Raw genomic sequence first — 18,178 nt, 5'->3', positions numbered from 1 at the left:
TTGTTTTGTGCCCCAGTCAATTTTGGAGAAAGTTCCATGGGGCACTGAATAGAAAGTATATTCTTTTGTGCTCAGGTGGAATATTTGGTAGATTCTTTTAGGATCACATGATGTATGGTATTGTTAATTCATAGTGTCTCTGTTGATACTCTGTCCTATTGGCCTATCTAATGGAGACAGTGGGGTGCTGAAGTCCCCTACTATTAATGAATTGGAATTAATCTGGTTCTTAAAGTCCTGTAGTACTATTTTTATGAAGTTGGGTGCATCAGAGTTTGGTGAATATATGTTCATGATTGTAATATCTTCTTGGTCTATTGCTCCTGTGATTTGACTGAAGTGGGCCTCTTTATCTCTTCTGATTAGTTTTAGTTTAAAGTCTATTTTGTCAGATACTAGAATTGCAACATCTACTTTTTTCTTAGTACCATTCACTTGGTATGTTTTTTTCCATTCTTTTACCTTAAGGTAGTGCCTGTCCTTGAAAGTGAGATGAGTTTCTTGCAGACAACAAAAAGATGGGTTTTGTTTCTTAATCCATTCAACTAGTCTGTGTCTTTTAACTGGGGAATTCAGTCCATTGATATTTAAAGTTATTAATGAAAAATGTGTATTAATTCCTGTCAATTTTTTTTCTGTTCACATTCTTGGTGTAGCTGTGCTTTTCCATAGTTATACCTTCATTAATTTTCTTTCCATAACCCCTCGGGTATATTCATTCCTTTCTTCAGCTCTTTGTATTGCTTCCAGAACTCTCTGAAGGGCTGGTTTTGTGGACATGAATTCTTTCAGCCTATTTATGTCATGGAAGAGTTTTCTCTCCCCTTCGACTATAATAGACATTTTGGCTGGGTAAAGTAACCTGGGTTGGCATCTGTGGTCATTTAGAACTGGGAATACTTTGGTCCAGCTGTTCTGGCTTTCATAGTTTGCACTGAAAAGTCAGCTGTAATTCTGATAGGTTTTCCTTTATATGTGATTTGTTGTTTTTCTTTTGCAGCTTTCAGTATTGTCTCTGTTTTGTTCGTTTACTGTTTTTACTATGATGTGCCATGGAAAGTTTCTTTTCTGGTCCTGTCTGTTTGGTGTTCTATATGCTTCTTGTATTTGTATGGGCATGTCTTTCTTTAATTTGGAGAAAATTTCATCTACAATCCTGTTGAGGAGCTGGTCCATACCATTACCCTGAGATTCTTCTTCCTGTATGCCTATGATTCATAAGTTTGGTCTTTTTATGATGTCACACAATTCCTGTGTATGCCATTCTGTGTTTTCTTAAATTTTTCATAATCTTTGCATGAGTGGTCTAATTCGTCTACTTTATCTTCCAGTCTTGATATTCTGTTTTCCATTTCATTCATTCCATTGGTGAGGCTTTCTCCTGTCGTTTCTAATTGGCTTTCTGAGTGTTTCACTTCCTTCTTCATTTCAGCCTGAGTATTCTTCAATATTTCTAACTCTTTTCTGAATTCATTCAGAAGTTTATCCCTATCTTCCTTCAGTTCTTTGGTTTCTTTCTTTGTGTGTTCTTTAAATTCACTGAATTCTTTTATCATGTTTATAATTGTTCTTCTGAGTTCCACGTCCTATGTTATCTCTAGGGAGTTCTCACTGTACTCCTCTAGAGGACTGTTGGTAGTTGGTGGGGATATATTATTTTGGTTTTTCATGTTAATAATTTTTCTCTGTGACTTTGACACGTGGATTTCTTTTGTAGTTTCTGGTTCTTGTGTGAGACTCAAGCTTTCCTTTGTTGAGTTTAGGTCTGCATCTTTTTGCAAACTTTATGTGCCTTTGTGGTTTACTTGTTGGGCATGAAAAAGCTGGTTAGTCTGGGCTTCAGGTTCTCTCTTTTGATTTTATGTTGGAGTGGCCTAATTGCTTTTGTCTTGCTCGGGAATTCCCACAGAGGCCCAAGTCAGATGAGGATCAGATGCTCTCAGCCTTTCTCCTGAGGTCTGGATCCCTCCAGGAAAGATGCTGGCCCCCAGAAATATAGAGGGAGGTAGGGCAGAGAAGAGGCCCGAGGGCTCCTGGGGACTATAGGGAGGAATTGGGTTGTTTTGGATGCAAAGGATCAGGAAGCATTGGGGATTCTGGGCTAAGAGGTCAGTCCCCGGTCTGGGGTGCCATGACAAGAAATGGGCCAGTGCCCCTGCTAGGAGGTGAGATGGGGTTGGGGAGCTGGGTGAATGAGGCTGGGGGAGTCAGGGCACAATGGGTGCAGCCAGACTTACCCAGGCAAGCTTCTGGCTCCAGGAAGCTGTGGGGCTGGGCCACCCAGAGATGCAAAGGGAGGTGGGGCCTAGAGGGAGGAATTGGGTTGGTCTGGATGCAAAGGATCAGGAAGCAGTGGAGAGTTTGGGCCGAAAGGTCAGTCCAGAGGTCTGGGGTGCCAAGACAGGTAATGTGCTAGTCCACCTGCTAGGAGGTGAGATGGGGTTGGGGGGCTGGGAGGGTGAGTGAGGCTGGGTGCAGCAGTCCCTGTAGCCTCAGCTGCCCTGGAACTCCCTATGTAAATCAGAATGGCCTTGATCTACAGCGATTCACCTGCTTCTGCCTCCTGCATGCCGGGACTAAAGGTGTGTGCCACCTTGCCCGGCCTTCCACCTTTATTTTTGAGACAAGGTCTCTTATTGCACGCGGAGCCCTCCCCTGCATTTGGCTAGGAAGTCCCAAGACTCTGTCCCAGTCTTGCCAGTGCTAGGATTTACAGCTGTGCACCACAGTACCCAGCTTTTAAAAAAAGTGTGGGTGCTGGAGATCTGAACTCAGGTCCTCAGGCAAGGCAAGTACTTTGTCACCTAGCCATTTCTCCAGTCTCACCCCAGAACGTTTTCATATGAATAACAATGAGCAAGTACCATTATCAGATCCACTCTAAAGAAAAGAGTCCAAGGATTTCATAAGACAGAAAGATATTGGTCCCAGGTGTAAGTAAGGAAATTAAGAAATCAATGAATACCAATGAAAAGCATATATATATATATATATATATATATGTGCATTAAAGTGATGTGTACAAATTAAAGTAATGCAACCAAGCTGGAGAGATGGCTCAGCAGTTAAGAGCTCGTGCTGCTCTTGCAGAGGATCCAAGTTTGTTTAGTCAAAGAAAAAAAACAATGTTTTTGTGCTTTTGAGTTGTGTTATTTTACAATTTTATTTGATTAATTATGTGTGTGCACATGAGTGCAGGTGCCCACAGAGGCTAGTAGAAGGTGTCAGATCCCTTAGAGCTGGAGTGGTTGTGAGCTGCCTGATGTGGGTGCTGGGGTCTGAACTCAGGCGGTCAAGTTGGGCAGCAGGCACCTTTACCTGCTGAATCATCTTGCTGCCTTATTGTGATTTGAATGAGAAATGTCCCCCATAAGCTCAAGTATTTGAATACTTGGTCCACAGTTGGTGGTACTGTTTGGTGAGGTTATGGGACCTTTAGGAGGTGGAGCCTGGCTGGAGGAAGTGTGTCTCTGGGGGCAGGCTTGAAGGTGTTCCAGCCTGGCCCCACTTCCTGTGCTCTCTGCTCCCTGACTGCTGCCAGGCCCTCCCCCCCATGATGCACTGCACCCGTCTGGAGCTGTAAGTCAAGGTAAACCATTTCTCTCCTAAGTTTTTTTTTCATCAGAGCATTCTATCACTGTAACAGAAAAGTAGCTAATACATGGCCCCAAACTATACTTCCTAGAGACACATTTGAAGTGTAAAGAGTCAGAGAGATTGGAAGGAAAGGAAAGAAAATGGTATTCTCTGTAAACACTAGTGAAAGGGAGAATTCCAATCACTGGTGGCAACAGAGTTAAAAGCAAGAACTGTGACTAGAGAGAAGAGCATCCTTTCAAGATGGTAAAAGGGTTGATGTCCCCGTTTAACAAAGCCAAACTCACAGGCACTTAACACAGCTCCAGAATATAGAAAGCAAAAATAGTGAGACTTACAAGGAGAGAGAGAGAAATTTATAATTATGGTGGGAGTTTTTCCCATCTATGTGAATGGAGATAATTTTCTCAACTTTAAGGTTTAAAAATTTTAAAAACATTTTTATTTTTATGTGTATGAGTGTTTTGCCTGCATGTGTGTAAGTGCACCCCTGCTGTGCAAAGCCCATACAGGCCAGAAGAGCGCTTTGGATCCCTAAGAACTAGAATTATGGATGCTTTTTAGACACCATGTGGGTGCTGGGAGCTTAGTCTGCATCTTCTGCAAGAGCAATCAGTGCTCTTAACTGCTGAGCTATCTCTCCAGATCCTTATTTCTATTTTTAATTATATGTCTCCTTTTAAAGAATATACTTTCAGGGCCCTAGATTATTTAAAATTTTTTTGATTGATTTTTATTTTTATGTATGAGTGTTTTGCCTACATGCATACAAGTGCACATCTGTGTGTGATGCTCACAGAAGCCAGAAAAGTGCATTGAATCCCCTAGAACTGGAGTTTCGGATGGTTGTTAGCTGCCATGTTTGTCCTGGGAACCAAATCCATGTCCTCTGCAAGAAGGGTCAGTGTTCTTTATTACAGAGCCATCTCTCCTGTCCCAAGTTTTGTTCCATTTTGTTTTTTGAGAGAGGATCTCCCTGTAGCCCCAGCTCTCCTGGAACTCACTATGTAGACCAGGCTTGCCTTGAACTCACAGAGATCTTCCTGCCTCTGCCTCCCAAGTGCTGGGATTAAAAGCATGCACCACTAAACCCTGCCGAGGGCACACACTTTTAATTCTGGTACTCAGGAGGCAGAGGCAGGTGAATGGATCTCTTTGAGGCCAGCGTGTTCTACATAGTCAGGGCTACACAGTGATACCCTGTGGGGAGTAGGGAGCTAAGACTATAGCTTGGTGGTAGAGTGTTTGTGTGAGACCCTAAACTCAATATCTGGTATGGAAGGGCAGGTCAGAAAAATCCTCTTATTCTTCACTTCTTCTCAACCTTTTCTATTTTTAATTATGTGTGTGTGTGTGTGTGTGTGTGTGTGTGTGTGTACAGGTAAGTGCACATGAGTGCCTATGGAGACCAGTGGAGTCAGATTCCCCAGGAGGTAGAGTTACTTCTTTGATCAAAGTAACTTTTGTGTCTCTAGGAAGTTGTGAGCCATCTGATGTGGGTGCTGGGAACTAAGCTTAGGTTCTCTGCAAGAGCAGTACAGGCTGTTAACCACCGAGCTATCTCTCTGGTCCCCAACTTTACTTTTTTCATGAAATCCCCCAACTTTTGGGTGCCCACTTCCTCTAATTTGATAAGTAGATGGAATGAACAAAAACAAACATTCATTGAACATGGGCACCAAGAGTTTATTATGCTTGAAGTCTTTTCATAGGGTTTTCTGTATTATGTGTAAATGGACTGGCTGCCCACTGCAACACGTCTTTCTGGGTCATCAGTAGTAAATGCACGGCTCTATCCAAGTATTTTAGAGTAGCACCTGCTCTCCATAGCTACGTGAGCCAAATTCAGAAGCTGTTACGTGAAAGGTTGTGGGTATGGAGTTCCACAAGGACACGGAGGCAGATTGCTGTTGGGTAGAAAGCTTATTAGAAGAATTATTAATGCTGCAGACAGCAGCATGGAGAAACTTTGAGGCAAGCAGAGTGGGGTCCCTCCTCAAAGGTTTCAGAGGATGCAGGGTTCATGTAGTGAGACTGTCGCTGATTCCTGGGCAACAACAGGAGGGAGAAAATTCTGGGGAAGGAGTGTGCCACTCTGAGGGTATGGGGGCCTGTTAGGGTGCCCATTATATAGGTGGGGGTGGGTAGCCACTAGTAGCCCTCTGATGCCCTGGAATCTGGCACTTGAGATCTGGTGTGTGTGGTGTACATATGTGTACGTGTGTGGTATGTGTGTATGTGTGCTCATGCACTTATGTGTGTGCATGTGGTATGTGTGTGTATATATATATATGTGTGTTGGTTGGGTGACTGTGTGTGCCGTGTGTGTATATGTGTGTGTGCTAAGGAACTGGTCTAGATGACTTATTTAGTACTGAGGGCAAGCCTACATTAACTATTTGGTACTGAGGGCAAGCCTACATTAACTATTTGGTACTTAGGGCAAGCCTACATTAACTATTTGGTACTGAGGACAAGCCCACATTAACTATTTGGATTTTATTCAACTCATTTAATTTTTTTTAAAAATTGTCTTTTTTGTGTTATTTTTACAAAAACTGTTTATATTCTGATTTTTTTACAATCAGAAAAGAGAGACAAGCAAAAGACTCACTGACACTCTAACTTAAGATAAACACTAATTTACTGCATTTCTTTCAGTCTTTTCTGAAACAGAATCTAAATACATATTATTTAATAGCTTTCCAATTTTTCAACTGTACTATGGGGAAGAAAGTAAATAAACATATAGATTTATGCTTTTTTATTTTTAGTACAATTTTTTTCTGATTCTATAACAATAAGGAAAAGATAAAAAGTAGAATTCAGAAGGTTAGCAGCTCTCAAAGTAATTACTTCTATTTGTGGCAAAAAGTTTGCACCTTCTTTCCATACAGAAGTAACTTTCCTTTCTTAGGCCTGTATTGCGCAAGCCAGTGTCACTTTCACAGCTGATGGTACTGTGCTGCATCAAACTGCCATCTTTTATTTATGTAGTCTTTATTTTGGGTCATTTACTGCTTCAATTTTTTTTGTCATTGGAAATAAAGTTCCACCTCTCAGGTGGTTCTCTATATCTTATGTTAAAACCCCAGGTTTTTTCCTAGAAAAATAAAGGTTGATGTAGTGGAATTGCTTGACAGAAGGACCTGGTGGTCAGTCTTGACTACCAGCCTGACTGGACTGAGAATCACCTAGGAGATAACAAAGTACAGCTGTCCCTACATTTATGAAGACTTTCCAGAGAGGACTGACCCACCCTGAATCGGGTGCTGCCACCTCACAGACGGGAGACCCAGGTGCAGCAAAAGTGGGAAAAGGCGCAGGCCGGCCTCCCTGGGGAGCAAAAGTGGGAAAAGGCACAGGCCGGCCTCCCTGGCTTCTACCAAGAGAAGAACAGTGTGCTTGGCCAAGGGCTCCCACCGTCCCGGTGTTCATCCCCACTCCACCTCCAAAGTGACAGGGCCAACGGACTCAAGCTGAGACCTCGGAAACCAGGCACCAAGGCTAATCTTTCCTCCTTTTAAATCCCCCTCCTCAGGTCACATTGTCACAGCAATGGAAAACTAACAAAAGGCTGTGCCTATGGTTATGGCTTTCAGTTCACTTTACATGTTACCTTCTAGAAAAGTCATGGTGACTTTCATTCCTACCAGCGTGGGGCTTTTGACTCCCATTTCACCCCCATGGGACATGGTCCAACTTACGAATCTTTTCAAGGATTCAGATATAGGATGATTGCTCAGTCTTTGCATCTCCATCCCATCATCTCCAGCTGGGGTTTAACATTTAAAAAAATATTCTATTTATTATTTTTTATTTTATGTGTATGAGTATATTGCCTGCATGTATGTGAGTGCACCCATGTCACGCAATGCCGTGTAGGTAAGAAGAGGGCTTCAGATTCCTCTGGGACTGGAGTTAGGGATGGTTCATAGCTGCCATGTGGGTGCTGGGATTCGAACCTGGGTCTTCTGCAAGAACAGCCAGTGCTCTTAACCGCTGAGCCATCTCTCCAGCCCCAAGGGGGTTAACATTTTTTATGTGTTCATTGCACATTCATCTTTTTTCATAGCTTCCCAGGCTTCTAGGTCAGTTCTGTGGAGTTAAAAGTAGGATGCTCCTGACTTTTTCAGGTGAAGGCTCTTGTACCAAACAGAATATATATATGGTTTTTGTAGTCAAATCCAGAAGGGATCCTTTAAAATGGTCTGCTTGAAATTATATCCAGACTTAGAATACCTGAACACAGGGACTGGAGAGATGGCTCAGCAGATAAGAACACTGGCTGTTCTTGCAGAAGACCCGGGTTCGAATCCCAGCACCCACATGGCAGCTAACAACTATTGGTAACTCCAGTTCCAGGGCATCCAAGAGCCTCTTCTGTCCTCTGTGGACATTGCACAATACGGATGCACTGACCTACCTGCAGGCAATACACACATACACATAAAAGTAATAAATAAAATATTAAAAATCATATTAAAAAAAGAATAGCTGAACACAAAGAGCTTGTACAAGTCATTTGTTCTGCCTCCCAGTTTTACGGATGGAAAAATGAGGCCCGAGAGGTCAAGGGTCATGCTCACAGTCAGAGGATAAGCCTTCTTGTTTCTATCTTCTGTCTTTCTTGATCCCATAATATTCAAATGTGGTATTTGGGGCTAGGGAGAAGGCTCAGTGGGTAAAGTAATCTCATGTGCAAGTGTGAGAACTGGAGTTCGAATCTTCAGTTCCTCTTGTAAATACCAGATGGGCATGGTGGCTGTCTATAATTCCAGCACTCAAGAGGCAGAGGCAGGGTACCTCTGGAGCAAGCTGGCTAGTTAGACAAACCAAGTTGGCAAGCTCTGGGTGTGAGAGATCCTACCTCAATATTTAAGGTAGAAAACCATGGAGTAAGTCACGGCATGTTAACCTCCGGCCCCCACATGCATATTCACACAAGCATGCGTTCACCCACAAGTGCTATGCACCTATAAAATGGTGAACATACAAACAGCACACACATATACATGCAAAACAAATGTGGTATCTGGAATGATCCACCCTGTCTAGAAACGTTTTCATCCCCTACTTATCTCTTGGGCTGGAGTCAGAGAGACTGAGTTTGAAGCTGAGGTTCCCAGACAGCCTCTCACCACTAGGAGAGGTCTAGGGAAAGGCCAGTCTAAGCTGTGATATCCTTGAAAGGCAATGCAGAACCAAGCCAGGGCTGGAAATGAGGCTTTTGTGATGCTAAGTGGACTTGGAGATGTTGCCTTGTTTTTGCATATTAAAAGTGTTGCTTTAATGAACAGATTAAAATTACTTATGCATAATTTATAATTTTACTGAAAATAGTATTATCAAAGGTATTTTAAAAATCATTTATTTTCTTAATACACATTTAATATTGCCGTTTAGTCTATTAATTCTCTTAGAGAAATATTTCATAGACCAATTCAGTATCTGAGTACCATAGTTAACAAATAAACATCTAAGTCTCAGGGTCTTTACTATTTTATGTGTATGAATGTATTGCCTGCATGTATGTATGTACACCTGTGTTGTGCAATGCCTGTGGAGGTCAGAAGAGGGCACTGGATTCTCTGGAACTGGAGCTATAGACCAGTGTTAGCCGCCATGTGAATGCTGGGACTTGAATCCAGGTCCTCTACAAGAACAGCCAGTGCGCTTAACCACTGAGCCATCGCTCCAGCCCCAAATCTTAGGGTCTTAAACAATGAAAGTACATTTCTTGTTCTCTCTGTTCATCCAATGGAGAGCGACAGGCTTTCTTATGGTTTATCTGTGGAATGTCCTCCACGGGCTCATGTGTTTGGATGTGTTCCCCAGCTGGTGGTACTGTTTGGGGAGGTTGTAGAACCTTGAGAGTTGGGACCTAGCTGGAGGAAGTGCATCTCTGTGGTGCAGGCCTCAAGGTTGTTTCTTTTTTTAAAGATAATTGTTTTTATTTTTTATGCATATGAGTGTTAATGCTTGCATGGATGTAAGTGCACCCATGTTGTGCAGTGTGCGCAGAGGTTGAGGAGGGCATCAGATCCCCTGGAACTGGAACTATGGATGGTTGTTAGCTGTCATGTGAGTGCTGGGATCTGAACCCAGGTCATCTGCAAGAGCAGCCAGTGTTCATAACCACTGAGCCATCTCTTCAGCCCTGAGGTTGTTTCTTGTACATGGAGATGCGAGCAAGCATCTCACACTGCCACTCTCACAGCTTCAGGCTGGCCCTGCCACCATGTCCTCCCTGCCCTGATGGACTGCACTCCAAACTGTGAGCCACAATAAATTCTTCCTCTCTTAAGCTGCTTTTTAGCAGGTATTGTGTCACAGCAGTGACTCACAGAGAGGGTGTGAGAAAAGTCCCATGACCCTCACAGGCATGTGGACACCTGGGCTGATGGAGGCATCATCTCCATAGGATTCTGTGGTTAGCTATACAAGGGACAGACACAGTAAATCACCTACTAATTTTTTTTTTTTAAAGGCAGAAGTTGGCCAACTATGGTCTTTGGGCCAAGTGTAACCTGTCAGCTGTTTTTGTACATTCTGTAAGTAGAAGTGATTCAGAAAATAAAGATATTTGGTAACACATAAATACTGCATGAAATTCAAATTTCAGCGTCCATACATAGAGTTGTATTGAAATGTAGCTACACTTATTTGATCACATGATTTCTGTGACTGCTGAGGCACCACAATGTCTCAGTGGAATAGTTGTGACTCTGGGTAGCTGACCCACAAAGCCAGCGTCTGGCTTTTCCTAAAAAGTTTGCTGACACCGTGTTTTAAGGCAGCTATTTGGAACCAACACACAATTTTATTTTCTCTTTCTTCCTTCATTGCTTGATCTCATTTCCTCCCTTCTTTCCTTCCTTCCTTCCTTCATTTTTTTCCTTTTTCTATTTTCATGTGTATGTGGTGTGCATGGGTGTGTACAGTTATTTGCATGTGTGTGTGCACATGTGTATGGGTGGGTGTGATGCATGTGGAGGCCCAAGGTTGATGTCAGTAAACATCCTTGATTGCTTTTCTACCATCTCTCCAGTGAGGCGGGGTCTCTCAGTCAAACCCAGAGCTCATTGATTTGGCTAGTCTTGCTGGCCAGCTTGCTCTGGGGATCCTGTCTTCACCTTCTGAGGCTGGAATGGCACCTAGGCTGCCGTACCTACCTGGCATTTATGTGGCTTCTAGGGATGTAAACTCTGGTCCTGACATTTGTACAGTGAGTACTTCACCTCCTGAGCCACCTCCCCTGTCCCCTTTCTTCTTTTTTAAAAAAATGGGTCTCGTGTCATCCAGGCTGGTCTTAAACTCATTATGTAGCTGAGGATGACTTCGAACTTCCGATCCTCCTGTCTCTACCTCTCGAGAACTGGAATTATAGGTGTATACCACTATGGTGGACCCCAGGGCTTCCTCATGCTAGGCAAGCACTCTATCAACTAAGCTACATACCTGGCCCCAACATATGATTTTCATATTCATATTTTATTCACAAGTTCTATCTCCTGCTTAGGTTCAGAAGAGGTGGACAAAATGCAGCCGAGGCAGAGAACTGAAAACATCAGGGGAGGCACAGCAGCGGCTGAATGAGATCCCTCCCCTGAGCATTGAATTCGGGCCCTCACACGAGCTGGGCAAGTACTCTACCACTGAGCTGCAGCCTTGGCACCTGTTCTCAATTGAATCTAAGCTAATGATAATTTACTGTAAACGACTGTCAAACACTTGAATTGCCGGAGTCCGTGCCGGCTGGGCCCTTCCTCAGAATGACGCAATCGATCTGCTATTATTCTCATAACTGCAATTTACAAGTTGATAACAACAGTTGGAGAAATTTATAAGTGACCCAATGAGCAGTTTAAGAAAAAAAAAATCAATTCCAGTTCTCCAGAGTGCAAGGGGACATTTAATAAAGTAGATTGTCTGAGCTCAGCTAGAAAGAAAGAAAAAAAGCATTTTCTCACATCCTCCCTTACAGTAGATATTCTGATCCTTATATGAGGATTACATTTCGAAAACAATGCAGGGGGAGAAATGTACCAGTTTCTGAGACAGGATTAAGTCTCCCATGGCCACGGGCAAGCCCAGTCAGGTTCATATATGCTGCATAAACCACTGAGTCATCAGGAAAGAGTCAGAGCCCCTTCAGGAGATGATACACACTCAGGAGTTCCGCAGCCCCAAGGCTATGTGTTCCCTGCCTTGGGCAGCTTGGGTGTGCCCTGCGTCAGCTGTCACTGTCTGTCCCAGGCAGGAATGAAGACACTCTAGAGGGATACCCGTATCCCTCCCTTTGGCCATCAGACAGTTGAAACAGTGGTCCCCAGGAAATTGGAATTTCATGCTGGAAGAAAGTGGAAGCCAGCTAGAGAGGAGCTTGTCTCCTAGAAAGAGATTTCACACAGTTCTGGTAATTTATCAGACCACCTTGTAGGAAAGACTGGAGCCAAGATGGTGATTGGGGTGGGGTTAGGTGCAGAGAATGCCCATACTTTGTGGAGAACTGCCTAATTATGCATGCCTCTTGACTTCTGCTTAAATGTAAACCTCATGTCAGGACCCTGAAGATGGACCTGGGTCTGGGGAACCACTGAACACTTCTGTTCCTCTTTCACAGTGTCCACGCTCAATAAATCTCTTCTCCGCTTTTCACTGTTTCTTGTCTAATTGTCTTATTGCGGATGCATGGCTGAGCCTAGCCCTTTAGGGCTGCCAGGATCTAGACCCTGACCCTAGCAACTCGGGTAAAGAAGACACTTTCTGCCCTTGGATATGTAGATCCCAAAAGGGGATCCTGGGGATCCTGCCAGTGCCAGCCCTGCCCAGTCCTGCTGCCTGAGACTCAATTAGCCCTCTCTACTACAAATTACAAGTCCTTTCTTTTTAAGAATCTCCAGCTAGCTCTTGTGTTGTGGTAAACCACAATTATTCCTAATGAATCATCCCCAGAGGGCATGTCTTCATGAAGTTGTGCCTACTTCCTTCCAGTTCTGGCAGCCGAATAATCAGAGGATATAAGAGCCCTTGTTCCCTGCTATAAAGTAAGTTTATAGAGATATAATTAGCAATAGTATTATCTTCATTTGGACTTAGCTGTGCTAAATGTCCTATAAGAGTTGTTTACGAGGCCATATGAATGGTTATGGTATTAATAACACGATTAGCCAGCAGTATCAATATTTCCCGCCACTTACGCCTCCTAATGAGGTTGTATGTGGAGTTCCTGGGTAGGGATGAGCTGGTGGATTTACACTAAGTTGTCAGGAAGCACTTAGGAGTCATTAAAAAGAATCGGGTAGCCTCAAGATGTAGGGCCTTTGTCCTTCTGTGAGTCAGTAGCTTAGAGGACTCTGGGTACAGATCCTAGAGGTTCAGAACCTACTGTGCCCTTGAGGTGCTACCCGGATGTACCCTTCCACAATGCCCAGGTCTTTTGTGGTGTGGTTCTGGGAAAGCTCAGCGTTCAGGGGAAGACGTGGACATTCAGTACCTTTTACAGCACAGACAGAGCATAACCTGCACACTGTCCTGAGGCTCCCAGGTCTGTGTTTTCTAGCACCATAACACCTCGTACAGTGCTGAGAATTGCAGAGAGGGGGGCTGGGGAGCTGTGGACACTAGTCTAGCTGGTCACTCTTGCATGGGGAAACTGAGGCTCAGGCAGGGGGTGTGTTTTGCTAGAGTCCCATGTGGAGAGAGCTAAAGAGGAGGACAGCTATCCTCTCTCTGCAGGGCCATGGGTGTGTGGAAGCATGTGTGTGCACATGCTAGTGGACAACACTGGGTGTTGTTTTTCAGTCACTTCCCGCTTTTTGTTCGAGACGGTCTCTCATTGCCCTTCAATCTGGCTAGTAGGGTAGGCCACACAGCGAGTTTCCAAGGGTCCCCCTGTCTCTGCTTCCCACCTGTGTATCTGTGGGGTTGTAAGCATATGCCGTGGTGCTTGGCTTTTTGCATGGGTTCTAGGGATCCAAACTCAGGTGGTCCCTCTTGAGAGGTAAGTACTTTATTGACTGAGCCATATCCCTAGTCCAGGCTTGGCTTTTAAATGAGATGGATGAGAAGGACAGGCTGTTCCAAGACCAGGCAGTGGTGGCTCAGGTCATGGCCTCCGGATCTTGGATGTATCTCCTATCCACAAAAGCCTCCTTTTAATTCTGCATTGCATTTTGGGAGGAGGGAACACGGGCTGAAGACAGGGCCAGCATCAGAAGCTGGATCTGTCCCTTGGCCATGCCTGAACCTCAGTTTCCTCCTCTGAGAAGTGGAGATGGTTTTCTGCCTTGTCTCTCTGTATGTTTGTGAGAGTCAATGAGGACATGCTGGGAGGTTGTGCTCCTGGCCTTGTCCCTGGCAGAGCGGACTGTGGATGTAGGAAGAGCAAGCGTGGCAAGTGAGCAGACCTCTAGTCATGTTTGTCCCCATGCCCGGCAACGGTGGCCCTTACTTTCTTTGTGCGGTGGGTGGCGCCTTCAGCCTGGGTTCCTGGCAGGGCTTCTGGGAAGCTGCTTCTGGTTAGCCAGGCTGGGCAGGCCTGTGTGGCTGGCTTGCCCCGTGCCATTGCAGCCTCCTGACTTAGGGCCGAGAGGATGCTGGTCCTGTAATTAACTCATCACCATGCAGCTGCAGACCTCCCATCCACTCCAAACCTGTGTCTCCACTAGAGAACCCAAGGCCAGCACAATATAAAGCCACGGCTCTGGTATCGGACAGAAACTTTCTCCTCACTCCCATGACATCCCAGGGGATCATCTGTCAGCTTGTCAGCTCCTGAGCACTGGTGACTGTCCCTTTCCTCTATGCGCTCACTGCGGTGGACCCAGTAGGCCTTTGATTATAATAGGTGCTCAGTGGATGAATGAAAGGTGGGATCACATGGAAGAAAGGGTTGTTGGGCTTGAGTTTCAATACCAGAAAGGATCCAGAAATGTCTGTCTCCCTTGGAGCAGGAAGAGAATTCCTCTGAATAATCTGGGATGAGGTGGAGCCTTTTGGAGGTCTCAGAGGAGAGGCATGGGAGACACTGGGGAAGCCTACGCTGTGCCTATCCACCCACTCCTTGCCAATAAAACTGTCTGCCTGCCGTTGCTTGGCTACTCTTAACGCCCTGCTCAGATCCTACTAAGCCAGTGTAAACTGAGTTATCGCGTCTGACTTTGTTTAGTAAGGCGCTCTGCCTTAGCAACTATGTCTGTCTTGCTATTTTGTGTCGTCTTTGCTCAGAGCCGCCAGCGGGTCCTAGAGGAAGAAGCTGTAAAGACTAAGTAATTGATGAAATCTATTTTGTTCTTTTGGTTATTTTTAAGTGGGATAAGCAATGGGGCTAAGGTCCCAGCATTGGTAGGGGAGGGAGACTGATGCTTGAGGGTCTCCAGTGGACCCAGAGGGTCACAGTGCCCCAGGCTCTCAGTACACATTTGGCTGGGTTGCAGCTGTTTCCTTGTAATCAAAGGTGCTGTAAACAGTCAATGAATAAATAGGACACACGTTCCTATACAGATGTGTATTAGTAAGATGGCCAATTCTTTGTGTAAAAAAATGGCTCTTTTCTCTTACTTGATAAATATAATATGGCATATATTGCAGAAAATTTATAAAATAGAGACAAAACAGGATCAAAAATAAATCCCAACTTCAGGACTGAGGATGGAACACTAACACCTTACAGTGAAACCCAGGTTCTTGCAGTGTGTGAATGGATATGTGTTAGGTGTGTGACATGTGTGTATATGTGTATATGTGTATACCTATACACATGCACTTTCCACTTTTAAAAAAGATTTATTTTATATTTTATTATATTTATTTTTATTGTATATGTATGAGTGTATCTGCACGTATGTAAGCGCACCCATGTCGTTCAGTGCCCATGGAGATCAGAAGAGGGTGTTAGAGCCCCTGGAGCTGGAGTTAGAATGGTTGTTAGCTACCATGTGGGTTATGGGAATCGAACCCTAGCCCCTGCAAGAGCAGCAGTGCTCTTAGCATCTGTCTAGCCCTATTATATATTTTTAATTATGTGTCTGTGTATAGATATATGTGTATATACATGTGTGTATGTGTGTGATATGTGTATATGTGTATACCTATACACATGTACTCACCACTTAAAAGATTTATGTTTTTAATTATGTATATGTGTTTGTGTATAGGTATGTGCACCAGTGTGTGTGTGTGTGTCTGTCTACAAGTGGAGTCAGAGAGCTGGAGGCATAGGCAGTGGTAGGCCATCTGATGTGGGTGCTGGGAACCAAACTCAGGTCCTCTGCAAGAGCAGCAAGTCCTCTTAGCCACTGAGCCGTCTCTGCAGCCCCCTGTACATACACTTTTACAAGAAAGCAATCAAAAGTGCATTTCCATTCTATTTCCCCAGGAAGCCGAATGAGGTCTCGGCTCCTGTGAGTCTTCCCTACACCTTGGCCATTGCTCGGCCCCATGGAACCTTTTAAGCTTTATTATGGCAAAGCAACTTAAGGCTGATGGATGGTGTCGCCAATGCCCGCAGCTCTGTCCGTTGAGTTCCCCCTTACCCCACGGTACAGCAGCTGGGGTGGTCTACCCCAACTTCCTTTCATGGTTCTGTCACTCTGGAAATCGTAGGCTGCTCTGAGCCCTTGGTGGCTCTTGCTAGCCCTTGTGTGACCTAGTTGACCCCGTTTGCAGATTGTAATCCTTGATCCCTTTGGGCCCCTGGCCCCTGGTCTGTCCTTGGCCACTCCTTGGCTCATTGAAGACAGTCTTTTCTTACTTGAGCTGGGCTTTGTGCAGGCATGTGACCAACCTCGTGTGCTAAATGCTGCATTTGGAGTGAGATGGTGGGGAGAACCATCCCCCACCATTCTTGGGGAAGAAGTCAACGCAAGAAGGGTCTGCAACCAAGTGTGCTTTCTCTCTGGCTGTAAGAAAATCTCACTCACAAGGGAGGTCAAGGGTTTCCCTCTCAATGCAGATTTAAGAGGACATTTTCAGTGCCCACTGTCCATTTTCCCAGCAAGATCAATTCCCCTTGTCAAAGAGATGGTGTTTTAAGCCTGTGGAAAATATCTTCATGAAAATCAGTTGAACACAAGGGAGGCATGAGGGGAGGCAGGGTGGACTGGGGCTGGGCACAGATCCCTAGTTAATACTCCCTGACCTCCCAGCTCACCCCAGCCTTGTTCAGTTGCTCCTCCCACTCCCTCCCACTCTGGAAGAGCTGTCCTTGAACATGGCTGGGTGATTCATTTCCTTTCAGAGGTAGCCAGGTATGTCTGTACATATGGCTGCTGGGGGCTCACTTAGTTGGCTTAGTAATCAAAAGAAAACAAAGCCCGGATGGCGATGGATCAGTGTCGCTAGAGGTACTTTGGCAGAGACAAGTGGGAAGACAGGCAGGTTCCAGAGCCAAGGAAGACTCCGGAGAGGTGACAGAGCATGTCAATGCCCTGCAGTGGCCTTTTTTAAAATTAAAAATAAGTTTTTTTTTGAGCTAAGATATTCATATAGCACAGGCTAGCCTCAAGCTCAGTATGTAGCCAACGATGACCTTGAACTCCTGACCCTCCTGCCTCCACTTTCCAAGTGCTAGGATGGCAGGTATGTGCCACCACACGTGGTTTATGTGATGCTGGGGATCAAACCCAGGGCTTCGTGCATGCTAGCCAAGCACTCTACAAGCTGAGTCATACCTACAGTCTCTGCTCTAGGCCATCTTGTTGGACCACAAAGTTCCTTCTCCCCTCTAGGCCTGTGGTAGGGCCTGTCTCTGAGCATGCCATTGGGTCTTCTGGGGTGAGAGGGACAGAGGACATGGCCTATTGTTAGATCTCTGTCCTCCTGAGCCCCTTATTGAAATCAAACTGGGTGTTGGTGGTACTCTAAGAACAAACTGAGTGATTAAGTAAGTGGCAGATTCAAGGCCAGAGCTTGACCCCCAACCTGAGCTCTTGCCTTCTCTCCATAGTTAGGGTACATGATAGGTTGAGTGAGTGGCCCCCGTTAGGGTTTGAATCTGAAATGAGGCGTGTGTTTTGCATGTTTTGTATCTAGTTGGTGACGAATTTTTGAGCAGTCATAGAAATTTTGAGAGGCAGAGTTTGGACCACTGAGGGTGTCCTTTGAAGGTTATACCAGGTCCTGGGCCTGCTATTCTGTTTCCTGTCTGATAGGAAGAAGCTCTTCAGCCACACGCTCCTCTTGCCCTGATGTTCTGCCTCAGCGCACTGGGGTCAAGCAACCATGGACTGAACCCTCTAAAACTGGGAACTAACATGAATCTTCCCTCCATTAAGATGTCTCTGTCAGACATTTTGATCACAGCGATGTGAAAGTACTACCCCCTACTTCTAAAAAGGTGTGTCTGCATCCGTATAACCTGTGAATGTTGGCTTATTTGGAAAAAAGGTATTTGAAGAAGAAATCAAGGATCTCGAGATTGATTGATTATTCTAACTTACCTGAATGAGTGCAAAATTCAGTGACAAATGTCCTTATTACCACAAGGTCAAGTGGGACTGGGGAGATGGCTGAATGTGTAAAGTACTTAATGCTCAAGCTTGAGGACCTGAGTTCAGATTTCCAGCATCCATGTAAA

Source organism: Nannospalax galili, unplaced genomic scaffold, assembly GCF_000622305.1.
Source record: "Nannospalax galili isolate Female #2095 unplaced genomic scaffold, S.galili_v1.0 scaffold424, whole genome shotgun sequence".
Taxonomy (NCBI): Eukaryota; Metazoa; Chordata; class Mammalia; order Rodentia; family Spalacidae; genus Nannospalax; species Nannospalax galili.
Note: the sequence above shows the minus strand (reverse complement) of the source record.